This window comes from Rhagoletis pomonella, unplaced genomic scaffold, assembly GCF_013731165.1.
Source record: "Rhagoletis pomonella isolate Grant_MI unplaced genomic scaffold, Rhpom_1.0 Rhpom_scaffold_00002, whole genome shotgun sequence".
In the NCBI taxonomy this organism is placed as follows: Eukaryota; Metazoa; Arthropoda; class Insecta; order Diptera; family Tephritidae; genus Rhagoletis; species Rhagoletis pomonella.
Window position 1 is genome coordinate 48,688,886 of NW_023458556.1, and position 17,945 is coordinate 48,706,830.

A 17,945-nucleotide genomic window follows, 5' to 3' on the forward strand; every position below is an offset into this window, starting at 1 on the left:
TCCGAGTGTAATTTTCCTTTCAAGGAGCCTGATATGTATCATGTTCCGTTGGTATTAGATATTTATTTTTACTCATACCTCAGCTTAGACGATAAAAACACAAAAGCATCTTTTAACTATAATGTATGTAATTTTTCTAATCTAAATAGTATATTTCTCAATATAGACTGAGACAGGTTATTATGTAATCTTAGTGTGGCATCATGTTTTCATATCTTTAAATCTAAAGTAGTTGAAGTTTGTCAAAATAACATTCCAATCTTTGGTAAAAAGCTATACAAAGTTCCATGGCATACTCGAAATCTTAAAAGAATAAAAAATGTAAGAAACAAATACCACCGCAAATTCAAAAAGACGAGCAATTATTCGTTTTTTATTGAGTATAAAAAGTATGCCAAAGATTTTAACTGCCTTGATAAATTTTTATATAGAAACTACGTTTTAAACTATGAAACCAATATCAAGTCGAATCCTAAAGCTTTCTGGCGATTCATAACTTCGAAGAAATCTTGCTCTAGTATTCCCTCTCAACTATTTCTGGACGGGAAATCTGCTAACTCCCCCATTGAGGCTGCGAATCTGTTTGCCGATTTTTTTCGCTCAAACTTCATTTTAGATAACGACTCTAGTGGAAGCCTTTCCAATACTAAGGAATGGCCCTTTAGCTTTGGATCCCTAACCCTGACCACAACCGACATTCTTAATGGCATTGCGCAGCTTAAACCCTCGAGCCAAACTGACACTGACGGGCTATCCGCAGTTCTATTAAAAAAATGCGATTCTCGTATTTATCCATTAAAATTAATTTTCAATAACTCGCTATCCGCAGGGGTATTTGTCGAAGATTGGAAAATAGCTTTTATCACCCCTATCTTCAAAAGTGGTAATAAAAATGATGTTCATAATTATAGACCCATTTCCAAACATTGAACTATTTCGAAACTATTCGAATGCATAGTGAATGAAAAGGTGTCTTTTGCAGTTAAAAGCCTTATTTGTCAGAACCAGCATGGGTTTATGCCTAACCGCTCGACGGTCTCTAATCTCGCTGTCTTCGCAGAAGATTGCATTTCTGGCATCAAAGACGGGTTTCAGTTAGATGCGGTTTATACCGACTTTTCAAAGGCGTTTGACAGGGTCTCACACTCTATCTTAGTCAATAAACTTGCTGCTTTAGGTTTTCACTCCATTTTATTAAATTGGATTAAATCTTACCTTAGTAATCGTCGCTGTGTTGTCAATGTCGATAATACATTATCGTATCCCTTTATCGCTTCCTCCGGGGCGTTTTGGGCCCCTTATTTTTCATTTTGTTTATAAATGATATAAGTAGTTGCTTTCCCGTTCTAAATTTCTCCTATATGCGGACGATTTAAAAGTTTACTCCGTAATAAAGAGTCCGCTCGATTCACAGATACTTCAAGCAGAGCTTAATAATCTTAAATCGTGGTGTAACACCAATCGCTTGTCGTTGAACATTAATAAATGCTATCACGTCACCTACAGTAAACGTACCACAGTCTTTCACACTTCCTATCATTTTTCCAATTATTATTTAAAGTCCGTCCCGGAGATTAAGGACTTGGGAGTAATTTTTGACAGAAAATTTACATTCAGCAATCATACATTGTCTCAAAGTCCTATGCAATGTTGGCATTTGTGCGACGGAACAGTTCCGAATTCTCTGACCTGTATACAATTAAATTGCTTTTCACTACCCTTGTTAGATCTAGGTTAGAGTACGCCTCATTTATGGAGGCCATATCATGCATGTTACGTTAACCGCATTGAAAAAGTTCAAAAGGTGTTTATCAGGTTTGCTCTTCGAACCTTGCATTTTAATGAACCTATTCCTTCGTATCTTGCTAGATGTAAGCTCATTAATTTAAAATCGCTGGAAAGTAGGAGATCGATTCTGTCACTATCTTTTGTATTTGATATTATTTCTGGACGGGTGGACTGTGCCTCCCTCCTTGAACGTATTCGTTTTAATGCCCCACGTAGAAATTTACGTCATTTTGAGTCATTTCATATAGGCCAGGTAAAAACTGTTTATGCATTAAACGCTCCTATCACAAGAGCTCTTTGCGATCTTAATCGCATCGAAAATTGTATTCATATTGATTTTACAGCTTGTAAAAACGACTTTTTGAATTTGTTATCTGCTATTTTGGATTAATTTTGTAAATTTACTTTACTTTTCTTTTTAATAGTCTGTAAGAATATTTGATGTATTCATTGGCTAAATTAAACAAATAAACAAAATAAACAAATTTATAGTTATGTATTTATGTAGTTATTAGATAATGTTTTCTTTTCGATGCTTGTCGGAAACTGGCTTCAACCCAGTGCAAAAGCTTTCAATATTCTGAAAAAAATAGCATCAAGTGTTAACTACTCTTGCAAAAGTCGTTATCATAATCATTTATAAACTTTCAAAAGTCTCCATCTTCGGATGATCTTAGAAAACTGATTTAGGTCGTATAGATTGTTAATGTTATATTATATTATGTTGTGTTATGTCATAATGTTATTAGGCTCTTATTAATCAAAATTTTCAGGAAATGAAAAAGATTCAATTTAGCTGTTACTTGTTGTCGTAGTCGTTTCTTTTTTAAATTTATGGCTTACTAAATATCATAAAATCACCTAGCGCTGTTTGCAAGTGGACTACTCAGATCATGAAAGGTTGAAAAAAAATATAACTAAAAATGTAGGCCTCCACACAGATAATAAAAACATTATAAATTGTTTGTTTGTGGATAAATCCTTACTTTGGTTTTAGCAAAGTCATCATCATCTTTTGAGACTTTTAGATTTATAGTATAAAACAAAAAAGTCATAGTAGTATTTCTAAAATGATAAAAGATATGAATCAAAACGAGTTTTAAGCTCAAAACCTATTGGGGTCCAATTAAGAAAATTACAGCAAAAACGCGAATTAGCTGTTTTTACCGGGGGTCTAAAAAACATGTTTCCTTGACACATTTGTTAAAATTAAACTGACATACGCTAAACTATTTTTTCGTGATACGCTTTAATGCCTATCTATTTTCATAAAAAAGAAATGCAATTTTTTATTTGCCATTTTGCAGTGGCGGCTATCTTGGATTTGGATCTTTTTCTTAGCGCACTGTACTATTCTACTAATGAAGCCCATCTATTTGATGCTTATTGAGAGAGTTGAGAAAAAATATGTGATCCGCTTTTTTGTGGTGGTGACCTTCTTCGATTTACAATGATACTGAATACACCTAATTGCATAGGTATACCAAATTTCAGATCAATAGGAGAACAGAAAAGGGATCAGTGTTTCAATTACTACTAGATTTGACCCAAACAAGGGTTAACAAAAGTATGCACCATAATATTTTACTATAGACGACTTCAATAGTAAATGTAGTTTTATACAAGATTTTTGAAATAATTTAGATCAACTTTATAGATACCAAATAAGGAAATCTTCAAAACCCTGTAAAAAAGTATGATTTTATGGACAAAATGGAAGGTGGTTCAGTATTCAAGGGATCTTCTTCATATTGTCATACCTCATTCGTTTCTTTTTTCGGTTGTTGCACAGTGTTATTGCCTTTTGCGTTTAAAACTTGTTCTGGCCAACAAAATTGCAATTTTGGGCTGATGAATGACTCAGGATAGATGATATTTACTAACTTGACGTCGCTGATTCTAAATATACCATCCTCATTTGTTTTCTAGCAGCTCTTGTTCACGAGTTATAGCCTTCACCTTCGTATGAGAGAGGAACGTTATTAAGGCCTATGAAAAGCTCTTAATAAAATTAGATTAACTACACTGCGGGAAATTTTTTTTACAATATACATATGCAACAATTTTTTTATATATTTTTCGCGCATTTTTTATAAAAATATAGTTTATAACCCTTGTGCAAAACTCAGGAAAATTCAATAAATTTTCAACTTTATAATCCGATTTTTTTGAGTATGCGGTTTTGTAGCCCAATAACTTTTATTACAAGAGAGTGCAGGTTTGATGGTGGATTTTTGTCAATTTTTTCACGCAGTTACTTCCATACAATACACATTTTCGAAAATACTTTGCATGGAAAAAATACGAAACACCATGTGTCATATTTGCTATACTAGAGCGGTGTTATTTTTCTGCTGGGTACATATGCAAATATCAGCATTTTTGCCAACTTACATACAAACACACATTTCAGTTAAACACACACACAAACATATACTGCTTTTTAAATAAAAAAAGTAATCAAGCGCACCAGCCAAGGCAATCAAGCCGAAGTCGGAAGGCGAGGTGAGACCGTCAAACACCACCTTGACATCAGAGCGCCACAAAATGTGTAATAATTGTTTTACAAAAACAAATGCAAACTTAACACACGACAGAGACAAAGTAGAACAACAGTTGAACAGTTGTAGCAATAACAACAACTATTAACAAACCGGAAGGTAGCCGATAGGTAGGCCGGTAGTTGTGCCAATAAAACCACATGTTTGACTACGTCCAAGCGCCACCACAAACGTTTAAATGTCGGCTGCACAGCAACAAATTAGCACCAAAGCAAGCAAAAGTGAGCTAAAATTGGCTGGCGAATTGGCAAGTATTTACAGACGATATGTATATACATATGTAGGTAGGCTATGGTTGAAGCGCAGCTGGCTGGTGAGTCGGTGTTGTTTGACGATTTGTCGTTCCATAGACTTGGCATGCAAATTCGTCACTGTGGTTTCCCATATACATACTTAGGTATGTACCTGCCTGTGCATGTATGTATGTATGTGTACATACTAGGTGCAGAAAGCAACCGTGCGGCAAACAAACATAGACTATTAGCTAAGCGCTCATCTCTGTAACTGTATGCGCTCGTTTGGTGCAAGGGCTTAAAGGGTGGGTGTGTCCCTATTTCGAAACGCGACGCGCTACTGGCGTTAGCGTCGAGGTGGACTGCACTGTTGGCGCTGAGCGCTGGAATTTTAATTGAAAGTGAAAAATTAGAAAATAAAAATGCTATCTATATGTGTGCAAGTGGTTGATGCGACATGGAAATTCAAATAAATGTACGGAAATAAAATGCAATAAAAAAATAAAATTAAAAAAACACAAATAACAGCAAAGGATTGCACGATCAAATGCAAATAATTGTGCCAGTTTACTTGCAATAAAAATAGTACAAATAAATAAAGGAGTAACTATACAAATAAAAACAAACATATTGAGCAAATGCATGCTTGCATTTATTGCGCTATCGCATGCAAATATATTTAGAAAAAAACGTTGCATTATTTTTCCAATTTTAAAAATGTCTGTCACTACATTGTCCTTTGCGCTTTACTGCTGCTTCTCCTCCCGCTGCGTTGCAACACTCAGCAGGCTGCCGTTGAAGGATGAGTTTATAGCCAACTTATGGCAGTGATAAATTTATAGCTGCTCGTGAGAAAGTAATAAAGTTAATGTGTGTGTGTGTGTGTAAAGGTGTCTGTGTGTGTAAAGGTGTGCGTATGTGTGTGTGTGCATGAGCTCATTGACAACTACACCTTCGTCATTGCATACAAAAAAAATTGTTTGTTTGTTTGTCAAGGCACTAGTCGCATTTTCAGCTTAAAAAAAAAAAAACGATACACTGGTAACTGCTTTTAAATATGCCACTCTGTATGTAGATATATGTATATGTACACTTTTATCTTCTTTAAAGCTCACACGTATATCAAAATGTCAGCCAGTGATAAGCTACCGCAGTAGCAGTGAAGCTTGCTTTCGTTTAAGTTCAACAGCAGCAGAGATAGCAACAAAACACTCGCTGATAGCTGCAGTAGCAGCGGATACCAAATTTCTACTCACCCAAATTTGGTGTACGTACATTTGTACCCCATTTGCAAGTACATGTACACGCCTTTATGTATCATGTGTAAATATGCTCGCCTCTAAGTTAACGCTTACTTGAGGTGCCCAAAAGACAATATGTATCCCCAAACGCCAATAAAAGCAAACGGCAAAAAAAAGAAACTTAGCACAGAAAAGCGAAATGCATGGAATGACAACAGAAAATTGTGCTGAAATTCCGTTTTCGTCTAACTCAAACTATGTACATACATACATATAGCTAGCTTACAGTGAATAGTTGCTAAGTCCTCTTTTTATGAAAACTCATGTTAGATGGGTTCGAAAAAGCATCGAAAATTCGACAATGCCAAAGTACTACTAAATCTTTTAATAAAGCTCAAATCCTCCTGATTCTGATGGCGTGTTACTTCACGCAAAATGTTCTATTCAAAGTTTTGCAAAATATTTGAAGCAAATGGCTGTAAGAAGTTCTTTTTTCCTTTTCTTTAAAATTTGTAAAAATGGACTTACGAACTTTTCAGTCTAAGCTAGCAATATATGTACGTATGTAAGTATATTTCTACCAATGCTCATTTCTACGTTGGCCCTGTAAGCCTTTTTGTCGGTTCTAATGAACAGGGATGGTACCTAGTTAACGAGCGGGATACACTTTTACTCACTAGTAGGATTACGCGAAGAAGCAATGCCAGTACCCAGTGTGCATCGAGTAACACTGTAGGGGAAATCTCCAGTTTTGAAATGACACAAAAAAATGCTGAAACATGCAAACTCAACGATGAATCGCAGATTATAGATCTGTAATCCAATTTTTCCTGATCTGGCCATTTTCCTAAGATATTTTCATTTTTGTGAAAAAATTCAAACTTTAACAAGGAAACAATTAAAAAAGTAACAAATATTTTTTTATTTTTTTTCATTTGTATTATAGCTTGATCTTTTGTCAAAAGTACGCAAGTGAAATGAAAATGTGCAATAATTTAATGTTACTTGGCGTATGAGTAACATTTTCCATGTAAAAGTTTGTTTCTTTTTTCATTTGCAACGTAAATTTAAAATGCAAATATTTTGGGAATATAACCCGATCTAGTAAAACTTTATACAGGCATGTAATCTACGATCCAAAATTAATTTTACGTGTATCGGTGTTTTTTTTTTGTCACTTTTGCGTTCCTACAGTGTAATGGAAATGAATAATAAAAAAAAACATTAGAAAAAGTTTGTAAGCAAAAACAACCAACCCAAAGAGAACCGCTAAGTACCAAGATATTTATTTCTTGATTATTTAAATCGCTATTTTTTTGTTTTATGTTTTTTGATAAAAAATAATCGTTATATTTGAGTTTTTATTTTTTCGATAAATTTTGATCTTTATTTTGTGATATTTTTTTCGTTGATTTTTAACTGATTTAAAGCTTTTGTAAATTAAAAAATTAAATCTGAAAATAACGTTTATAATAGATATCAGCAAAAAAGTAAAAATTAAAAAAAATTATTATTTTTGATCGAAAAAATAAAAATTATAAAGAAACGATTATTCTTGATCGAAAAAATAAAAATTAGAAAATAACGGTTAAATTTGATTGGAAAAAAGAAGTACTACTTTAACGGTTTTTCCGTTAAATTTTGGCCGTTATTTTGTGATAATTATATTTTTCGATTATTTTTAGCTGATTTAAATTTTTGGTAAATTAAAAAAATAAATCTGAAAATAACCCTTATAATCTGATCGAAAAAAAATCAAAAAAAATGGTAAAAATTTATCAAAAAAAAATAAAACTTGCGATTATTTATGATTGAACAATTTAAAATTATAAAATAAAAGTAGAGTTTTAGTTTTTATTTTTTATTTATATATATATATTTTTAATTTGAACAGAAAATAATCCGCAATTAGTATTTTGGAAGCTAAACAAAATGCTTAACATCACTGCATACATAGAGGAGTTATATAAAAAATTTCATATCTGAACAGTCAGTTGTACTGGTGCTGTAGGTTATTTTGACCCGATCATTGTCTTCACTCTAAGCTTTCTGTTGATAATGAGTGAAAATAGAGGGAAATTTTCTTAGGAGAAGTTATATCGAAAATCGAATATCTGAACAATCAGTTGAATGAGAACTATATGATATAGGGGACCGATTTTATTTTATGATCAATATATTATAAAAATACATCCGCTTACAAAATTTCAGTCGTATGTCACAAAAATTGAGGGTCTGTATTGCGGTGAAACAGACAGACAGACGGATATGGCTAAATCGACTCAGCTCGACGTTCTGATCATTTGGATATACATTTTCATAAGCCTATCTCTTCTTCTTTTGGTACTTACCAACATCGGAGCAAGGTTATAATTATTCGAACGGATACAGAAAAAAATCCCCGGAATTTATGCAAAATTCCAGGAGAAATATAAAAAATCGCTAGAAAATAACGGAGCCTAAGAGACCTGAGAAATAAAGAAATAACTAAATAATACTATAACTACAGTGACTATATTTATGGCAATAAATAATTTTGAAATTTTTTTCCACAAAATCTAACAATTTCTCTAACCTTCTTCCATGATCCTTTACTTATTAGCCCTGAATCATTATCCTTAATTGGAAAATATTTTTCGATCTTTTGTGAAAGCAGCAGCGCATAAGTATTCAGTAGCAACATCACAAAATTGAAAGATATTATTCGATAGCTTTGCTGTTTGCGCTCGGGATTTTAATGCCAAACAATTTTTTTACGAATGTCCATTGCCATAGAAGCATGGTGAAAATATCCGACTACTTTTGAAGCGTGGGTGGTATTGAATGCATTATTTTCACACTCGGATTTCTTCCAAGCAAAATGCAGTCCACAGCATCGAGCTGAAACGAGAAGAAACGAGCTGAATTGCACCCACTCCTCTTCCAAACTATAAGAACTTTAATTGTATAACATTTTCCTAGTAGCCTTCTTCTTTGGAGTTTCTCATGTTGAAGATATAGTCCTTCTTTCTTCACAAAATTTATAAGTTTCCTCTACACCAAGATAAATTGGACAGGTAATAGCAGTGGAGTAAACTAAAAACTCAAAACTGAAAAGTAAAAGTCAAGAAAAAAGTAAAGTCAGTTGATGAGTCTACTGCTGCTACCTGTTCAATATGACTTGACCCTCACAGAAATAAAATGCCTCGAAAGTCGATAGACGTTTAAAAACTACCAACTAAATTCCGTTGAAATTCCTTTTTTTAGAAACTCGAACATTTTTCATTAACGTCTAATATTGATTCATATTCACAAGTAACAAGTTTTAATACGGAATATCATAACTTCAAAAACTATGTATGTATGTGATTCTCGATTCAATTCACAAGCGTTCACATGCCAAGGATACAAATAGGGGTCATTAAAAGAAATACAAAACATTAAAAGTCCCTTATAAAATAAATAAATTACTAGAATAATTTACGAAAAAGTAGGACTATCCCTTATAGAAGAGGGCAGATGGTCACTGTGACTATAGCCAAATCATGTGTCGAGAGAATGATATACAGATGACTTTACTTAGATTTTTTCAGTGATCTCGTGATTTTCGTACGATGACTGAAAAGTTTAAGTTTTCTGTAGTAATAAAAGTTGATATTTGACCAACAGAGTGTGCGAATTTGGTTTCTTGTATTTCGAGCTAGAGAGAGCCACGCAGCTCTTTGGATCTTTTAATGCTGGAACCTAGTAATGCATATTATCATGTTTTGGGCCCCGCCGAAATCCTTAAGCCTCATTCCGTTATCGTATGTTTCCTCCTGGAGGCTGAATTTTCCGACAGCGGAACCAAATATACTTTCCTTAGGTCCACTGGATTGAATGACAGTATTTGACGACGCAGTTTCTTTCCAACCACACATCCAACACTGAATTCACACTCCATTACATGGCAGCCATTATCGACGTAGCAAAGCATCACGTTTTGGTCTACCCTGTTCATCTCGTTGCTTGGCTGATGGTAAAGTCGCCATTGGTTTTCCCGAGCACATAAACTAGCCGTGGGCAGAGCTAAATGCCCTGTCAAGTATACGGATACGGAGAATCATAGTTACCGTAGTTGGGATCGAAAGCACGGGGGCCCCTTTCATCGGACATTTTCTGAACCTTTTTATTAGAGGGGAGTTTTACGTCCCAAACCTAGCGCACAGCCATAGACTGCCGACATTTTTGCGGACGTACTTATGTATGTATATAGCTAGCCGCTTGCTTGAAGACGCTTGCAAGTACTTTAAATTGCATATTCTCTGACTGCTGACTCCTTTTAAGACTCTTGGCGAAACAAACAAATTTATAAAAATGCATTCAGACATAGCTTTAATCGTCGTTTCTTGTAACTATGTCTACCGATATTGATTATCGAGTTACCACCTCATTCCGGCAGCCGGGTTGCTTTAAGGCCTTATCTTCATGAAGAAGGAAATTGCCTTTCTCGCCTATCCTACCCAAATCTATTGCTACACATTTAATGAAAATTCTTTCACAATTAAAAAACAATAATTCTCTTCACTCCACTTATTTGACACAATCTCTCTATTTAAATATATTGAACATTTCGTTTATAAAGCTTAAATCAAACAATAAACCACCCCACACATCGCCAAGCTGCGAAATTCATTAATTTATGAATTCCAAATTGATTTCAGGGATTTCGATGTGCATTTTATTGAAATTAATTTCCCGCTTTTTCTCTTCGCTCCTTGCATTTGTTTTTGTAATTTGTTAAAAGGCCATTCACGCTAAATTTCCGCCGAGGTATTAGTCACCGAAAACTCACATCGACACACGCACACACACGCTTACAACTGAACACTCGCAGCCAATACCAATACAAAGGATTTCATTTCCTCTGTGGAATGCAATCAACATCATAGCCGCCAACGTCACCGCCACTGCTGCTCCTTGTACATATGTACATATATATATACGTATCAAAGCCTTTCGGCAGCCATCGTTTAATTTAACCAAGCAACCGCTTCGTTAGCGTCAACGTCAACGTCAACGCCAACGACAACGACGGCAACGATGGCACAGCTGTTGGTGCAAGCATTCGGCAAACTGACACCTAAACCACTGCAAATACGTAGAAACATACAAGCCGAAGCGAGCAGGCTGTCGGGCAGACACTCCCACAGTCATACAAACATACATACATACATGCAAGCGAACAGCGAGTTCTTCTATTAGAGCTACTTTTACGCATACAGCACCGAAGGAGCAAGTACATATATATGCATGTGTGTGTGTGTGTGTGTGTGTGTGCGTATTTGTATGAGTTTATTTTTGTGGCCGGTACGACCGTTTGTCTGGCAAGCGCAACTGATACTGTGAACAGTCATCGGCAGGCGTTAAGCAGAGACGCCACGGTGGCGTATGAGTAACTTATTTTTAATATTCACCCGCTGCGTGGCTGCATTGTTTTCCTCCGATGCGACCGTGACTGCGATTGCGACTTCGACGCTGGCAGCGTAGTCAGCAGCAATAGCTTTAGCGCTAGCACCACCACTAACAATACATACATATGTACATATGTAGCCATCGTCGTTTCAACTAACTCAATTCCATTCAATTCAACTTACTTTGGGTTCAGTACAATTTAGCTGGACAAAGCCAACGCCACAGCCGCATAATAGTTGAGACGAATTGGTGACGCGAGCGCGCGCGCGATGGCATATTTTTATTATGAATTTAAAATTATTAAAGAAAACAAAAAGATACCTTATGCAGTAACAAAATCTACAACAAATCCATGTACTTCTTCATACAGCTTCCGTCCTGTTAAGAGATAGAAAAGTGAAATGAAATGCCATGGAATATATTTATTAGCGCAAGTAAAATTTAAGTGAGCCAAAATGTCAGTGAATAAAAAGTGAAAAAGTGAGCAGTGAGTGTTGTTCGTAACGACAACAGCAACAACAACAAAATGCATGCTGTATACACACACAGCAAAGTGAGGTGTAGTGAAGTGTAGTGAAAAAATCTGTTTGGATGTTGCACTAAGAAAGAAAAAATATGCCAAATATTTCCGCTTGTGCTGGAGCATTTGCCAAATATACGTGAAGGTGTGCGAGGCGAGACCATGCATTGCGTTGCCTGGTGGTGTTATGGGTGCCTTGCTGTGAGATTTGTGTGTGCATTATTTTTTCCTCCTCAGGCATAACGTAAATTTCGTACTTTTTGTTTGTTTTTTTGCAAACTCTTCTCTATATTTGTCCACCTTGACAAATTTTTTTGGCAATATTTGCCAAAAAGCGAGATGTGGATATCTTTTGAATTCAGTAATTTCAACACCCATTTCATTGACAGCTTAAAAGCATCAATAACTGCTGTACGCGTTTTGTGCAGAGTGCGAAGTTTTTCCACTTAAAAAATATATATATATATATGTATATATTTGCCAACGCAAAAGGCTTACGTAGTACGCGTATACTTTTATGTGCAAGCGTGTGTTCGTGTATGTATGTTTCTACGACCGTATGTACGTATGTATGTGTGTATGCGCTTGCGGGTAACGAAAATCGCGTAATACTTTGATCTACGATGCGTGTACAGCAACAATATATGTATGCAACTATTGCAACAAAAAAAGAAAACTACTATTCATACAAAGTAACAACAGCAAAGTGACGGCAATACATATTTATGCGCATACTTACGAGCATATTGCTACTGTTACGGTAAAAGCGACGCCATCGCTTGGGATTCGATACACAATGCGGCATACGCAGCTTATATCTTTCCATGTATCTGTGGTTGTACATACATATCTATGTGTAGGCATAAATTTACCCAGCTGTATATTGTCTAAATGAGAGTCACTTTCCTCTATATGACACGTCGGAAGGTTAAATTTGAAGCAGAGCTCACAGTTCCGATTGGTGTTCGATTTGGAGTGGACCTACTAGGTGTATGTAGATTATGTAGGTTATGTTAAAGTTAAATTGAGTAAGGTTACGTTAGGGTTTGCGCAATGGAGCTAATCAGAACAGCTGAAAGCCTCCGACACTCGCCAAAATCTAGAAAGGTAGCCAATAGATCCAAGCGGCAAAACAAAACGTAGCGCTAAACATAGTCATTAGATACATTTTCTCATCTCTTTCATCTGTAAACGTGTATTCAGTAGAGGTGGCTCTCTACATATAAAAAAAGAGTATGGGCGCCTGGGCCACATGGGAGAAGTGAATTTTTCGTTATCGTATATCGTCGTTTAAAGTATAAAACCTCGTGTTGTGGTTCTGCAAAATCTCGTAACTGATATTTGTGCCAAAACAGATAATTGCTCACCGGAAGCTCCTGGCATCAAGCCCTTCTCCATTTATACTAAAATATCGACACTTAGATGTAAGAAGAAGATATAATTAGTGATAAAAGAGAGAACCGTTTTGAAAAAAGACAAGTTTTACTCTCTCCTATAAGCAGTGTTGCCATTTTAGCCGTTTTCCGGCTAGATCTAGCCGGTTGCGATAGCAAACAGCCGGAGAAATTTCGGTTTAGCCGAAAGCCGATTTGTTACCCGTTTTGTAAAAAAAAATTAGCCGGTTTTAGCCGATTTTGTTTATTTACCTTGTTTTCTTAAAATTCAAATATCTATATATGTATCTATTTTTGACTAAGCGATCCAAAATCCGTTAGAAATGGCTACTAGCGTTATCGCGGAGGCAGGGTTATATAAAATAGGGCCGATTTTGCTTATTTTTATTTTAAACTAAAATTTTTTTCTAAAGAAGGCCGTAACGGGGATTTTCTTCATAAAATCTTTGTTATCAATGACTTAAATTTCAGTGCGGAGTTTTATTCGCAAACTTAGAAAATAACAATTTGTTTCACTGTTTGCTTAACACGCGTTTGTGTTTGGATATAGTGCCATGAATAAATGTTAGAGGTTTTGTCTTCCCAGATAGCGCATATTCAATTCTGCCTTAGTTATAAAACATCATTGTTTCCCACGCTTAAAGTTTTAAGGTAAGGGAAAAATGGATATTTTCAAGCACTATGTACACATATGGATTTATTTAAACTAACTTTTTTTTTTCCTGAGAACTTATTTAAATTCTAAAAACCGAAGGCCAGCTTGAATTAAAAGAACTAACACTGAGATGCGTAAAAATGAAAGTAAGAGAGCACAAATTTCTATGTAAAGCAAAACTCTCTAGGAAGACAATAGGCTTGTTCGTCGAAAATCCAGCGAAAATTATGACTCAAAATATCAGTTAGTAAGAAAAAATGCTCCCAAATTCTCTCTCAAGTAGAGAAACTTGCAGATTTCTGCACGAACGCAAGTTTGAGGGAACTTGCAAGTTTCCCTGGAGGCTATTGTCCACGTTTGCATTTAAAACATAAGAAATTTGTATAGAATTTTAAAATTATTTCAGAGGGACAAAAAACAGGATCTATATGTATATTTCTTGCTAGTCCGACTTTCTTCAACATACGTTTCAATTTCATTGCCGTACTAACTGTCGCCTTTCCTATACCGACTCTGGTTGAGATTGCATTACGAGTACGTTTCAAATCATTGGAATTAACTAAATTAATTAAGTAAACAAGTCTTTACTTAAATTTTTCATTTTAAAATCGCTCAAGTTTGTAAATTTTTAAATTTAACGAACCTGTTTATTCAAATTATTGTCGACAAAAATGCAACCGTGTGCCACAATCGTATGTTTTTCCTAATTGCAAATTCGTGCCGCCAAATTTTTTTCCAGCTTGAATTTGCAACTTCTCTCCAAGAACTAGTCTTTCTACTTATGATTTATTTAAATAAAACATGTGAAATTGAGTTGAAACAGTTTAGCCGTTTTTAGCCGGTTTTTTTGCCAATTTAGCCGGTTGGTTCCGAAAGTTCTGGCAACACTGCCTATAAGATTTGGACCAACTCGCATAAATTTTTGCTTTTTCTTGATGCATGCTTATGTACTTTAAGCGATGATATGTAGGCATTTTATTGGTTCAAAATTGTTAATAAAACGACAGGCTGGTAAATATAATAGCATAAGCTTAAGGTTATATTTTATCTATTTTCTATCCTTATCTCTTCTTGTTCTAATATCGGTAACAAAATCTATAGAAATATCGATAACAAAATCGAAAAAATATCGATAACAAAATCGAAAAAATATCGATAACAAAATCGATAAAATGTCGATACCAAAATCGATAAAAATATCGACAAGAAAATCGATTGAAATATCGATAATAAAATCGATTATAATAAAAATATAAATATCGGTAGCACTATCGCCAAAATACATGAAGAAGGGCTTAATCAAAAGTACAGACAACTTGTTTTTTGTGTGCCGGTGTAATAGAAGCGTTAACGACATCGATTGATATATGACTTACCACTTATCAATATATAAAACGAAATAAGTATCGTTAATGGCATCGATAAATACATAGATATTGGACATTGTAATTGTTATGTAAACATATCAAAAACCTATCGATTATATTAATTGATAAATTAATCGATATCGATATACATATGAATATTTATCGAAAGCTTATTTGATACATATTAAAGAAAAATATCGCTATTAAAATCGAAGAATATATCGACAAAAATATCAGTATCGATATACATGCCCTTATATATAGACAAAGATATCAATAAATAAATAGCAACAAATGGCAAAGATAATTATGTGAAGCATTTCTGCATAAGAAAGATGTAAGGAAATTAAAATAGTATAACATACATTTTTGTATATAACATATATTTTTGTCAATTTTAAAATTAAGAGTTCCTTCAAAACTCATTAAGAAATTAGAAGATTATACCGATTTTTGTTTTGCTCGGCTCTGAAATATCGGAAAATGTAGTGACAACTTCATACAGAGACCAGTTTCTCGATAGACGCATCAACAAATTGATAAATATTTAACTACTCTTTCGATGAATACTTATGAATATATCGATAACTGGAATAAATTTTTTATTTCGACTGTTATAAATAATTTTTAATTAAAGGTATTAAAACTTCAAGAAACACTTGTTTCTCTCTTGGGGAGTAGTAATACTAGCATCACATATATGCAGTCTCTATATCGTTTTGTTTTAATTTGAGTGGCCCATCGGCAGATATGCCACCGACCACGCTATATTTCCTGTTTTATATTGCGCCTGTTTACACAGACGTAACCATGGGCTTGTTTTCTGGTATAAGTATGTGCTTAAACTGCCCTGCAGGGAAAGCTACTAGTTGTGAATTAGAATTCTACCAGTTTGCGTTTAAGCCCAACTACTTCACGTTCTATCCTTCTTTAATGTTAACGACTGCGTCAATTGTCAGGCCAAGCATCAGCATCTATATACTAGTAGAAATACTATTAGCGTCACACCAGTTCAAGAGATAGTCTACCAATCATCCCCCGTGAAAAGTAGAAGTATAAATTTTTTTCTTTTAATTAATTTATTATTTTAATAATTTTTTTATTTAGGGTTTTATTTTAACTATTAAATAAAAATATATATATATATAGTTTTAAATTTCTTCTTTTTTCTGCAATGCAATTAAATGAGCAAATGTTGTTATTCATATTTTAATTGAAATCATTATTTTAAATTACATTGAATCATTTTTTAAAATCTTAACCACCTCAAAGCGGACTCGAACCTGTGATCTCAGCACCAGAACCGGTAGTCCTGACGTGATGTCTTGCCGACATTTGTAAAAAAATGAGTTAATTGTGTTTTACCTTTGGCTTTGGCAATTCAAAGGCAGATGTCGCTGAATGCTTAAGATCTTCGAAATTATCGAACTTGTAGGCATATACTAGTTAATGAACTAGTATGTTTTCTAACTGGTTTGGCTTTTCACTGCAGGGTGGTTGCAAAATATTGCACATTTGTATGTGTGTGGGTGTCTATCATACATTGTTATTTGCCCCTAATATATACGACTATATATTTTGCCGATAAAAATGCTGCTTATATAGGTACATACAAACAAATTTCTTCTCCTCAGCCGGCTAAACAAAACATAACGCTTTATCCAAATATTTATATGTATGCCGACTATACTTGTGCGCTTGTCTGGCACACTCATGAGTACAATTTGCAGGTATACATGAAAGGATATTCTTTATGTACATATTTATAAAAATACATATGTATGTGTGTATTTGCTTATTTACATATATATCTACTTTTTTGCATACATATATCCTCAAACAAGCAGCAAAACAGGCATCTGGCAGTAGCAACAGAAACAGAAATAACAAAAACATTTAGTAGAAATAGCAAATAACGATTAAATAACTTTCGTCAAAGCGTCGCACAGTGGTATTTTGACGGAAAAATAAAACAATTTTTTTAATACTTAATTTTTATATTAATGGTTTAACTTAAAGTGATTTTTGAATTAAAAAAATATATTATAACTTTGTACGAAATTAGCAGTTTTATAAAAAATAAAAGGAACAAAAGTCAGAAGAATTTTATTCAACTATATGTGTTTTCTTATAACTTTTATATTATTGTTTTTATTGAAGGTTCATATGAAAACAGAGCACCTACTTTAAGAAATAGCAAAAAATCTAGGCAATAATTTATAAATATAAGGACACAGAAATTACACTTTATAAATGCTAACTATGGCACTTTTGATGGACAAAAATTATGTTTTCTTCGTCCTCATTGGCCTGCTTACTATAAAAAAAATTATGTTATAAGGCCATAAATAACAAAAACAGATCACACATAACGTTACTAAAAATATATGGACACAATTTTGGAGTTATATATTCATTGGTGTGCTTTTTAGGGCATTTAACGTCTTTTAAATAATTTTTATAAAGAAACAAAACACGGCGATCTGACCAAACTTTTGTTGTAATTTTTGAAATTGTAGAGGAGGGGCGAAAAATAGATGTAGCTTGTGCATTAAAAGCTGAATTAAAAAAAATAGTGGACTTGGCACATTTTCACCTTTAGGTAGCGCCAGACATTTTTCATAGCGGAAAAGGGAAATTCATCATTAACCCTACCTAAGGAAATGCTTAAATTTTTCTGATTTTTGTTTATCGAAATTAACCACTCATTGTCATTGAATTCTTTGGTCTTTGCTCTCTCAAGTTAGAAAAGT